Source organism: Arachis ipaensis, chromosome B03 (genome assembly GCF_000816755.2).
Source record: "Arachis ipaensis cultivar K30076 chromosome B03, Araip1.1, whole genome shotgun sequence".
NCBI lineage: Eukaryota > Viridiplantae > Streptophyta > Magnoliopsida > Fabales > Fabaceae > Arachis > Arachis ipaensis.
Genome location: NC_029787.2, coordinates 110,316,622 through 110,317,903, shown reverse-complemented (window position 1 = coordinate 110,317,903; position 1,282 = coordinate 110,316,622). Strand labels below are relative to the sequence as shown.

The following is a 1,282-nucleotide window of genomic DNA, read 5'->3' as shown; positions in this document are numbered from 1 at the left end:
AACAACCCCTAAAAAAAAAAAAAAATCACCCATCCTTATAAGTGGATAAATGATAGAATGATAGTAAGGCTATCACTCTTACTGTATAAATACTCAATCACACACAGATATTTCTCAATCCTAATTTATAAAATTTGGCTAAAATTCTTTGTTAATTTAAGCATCAAAGTCTCTTTTAGATACCAACTCCCATTCACCATCAAAGACTTTGGACGGCTTTGTGTCGTTGAAAAAGATATTAAAACTTTCACCAGAAAAAAATCTGGACATCACATTTAGATCCAAATCACATCGATTTCAGCTAATCTTTGAAATACTATTCATTCTCTCGCACTTCAGTTCCGAGCAAATTAAAAAGAGAGAAAAAGAAAATTCTGTCCTGGGGGAGGGAGATAGCATTAAGAAAAAAAAAGAAATTAAAGTAGGTCAGTTAATTTTCTTCTCTTGTTGCTCCACGGGTTGATGATCCTCTTCTCCACATCCACTACTTGTGGTATAGATATATGAGAAAGATATTAAGGTCTGCAAGGCAGCAAAGCACAAAAGATGAATAAACTGATGCATGTAGCAGTAGTATAGTGGAGATAGATAGCAAAATTAATTCATCTCATCTCATCTTACCATCACGGAAGACAGAAAGGCGATGACCAATTAAAGGCACATCGATAATAAGCCTGCAGCAAAAACAACATGCATGCAGAGTTTTCTTAATAATAACTAGATGATTAACAATGCTGCAAACCAAATCCATCATCCTTTGTTGGTCAACCATGCTTCTAGGAGCAACTTCCAGATTAAGCACTAGCTCAGTTACTGTGTTATTGAAGAAAAGAGTTGGGAAGTAGTTCTCAGTTACTGTGTTATTGAAGAAAAGAGTTGGGAAGTAGTTCCCTGTGATAGGATGTGCATCTCAAGTTAAGGAAAGAAAAGCATGAATATGCATTTCTGAAGCCATAAGAAGAAGATAAGAGTCATAGATATATGGTGCAAGTGTGAACATATAAGTATTCAATTATAACTTGTAAAACATAATATGAGAAATGAATTCTCCCCCAGTGTCAAATTCCGGAAAGAAGGTGAGTTAACGATGTAAGAAACAATTTCATTTATTCAAAGAAAAACCTACACTGACAATGTCTTGTTCCATATATAAGACGTATGTGAGAGAGAGGGATCGTTTAGAGTGGGGTCCCGGTCCCGAATAAGCAAGAATAGGGATAGGGAATATTGGTTTCGTGCCGAACAAGAGATGCTTAATGTTATAAAATATACTTAACAATAC

General features: G+C 35.1%; 1 long non-coding RNA gene across 1 annotated transcript; it reads right to left on the bottom strand.

The window, feature by feature from the left end:
- Positions 275-1,129, bottom strand: LOC110269790. Its single transcript, XR_002358550.1, has 2 exons — positions 622-1,129; positions 275-522 (listed from the first exon to the last, which is right to left on the bottom strand). It is a non-coding gene; the product is annotated as an uncharacterized LOC110269790 (long non-coding RNA).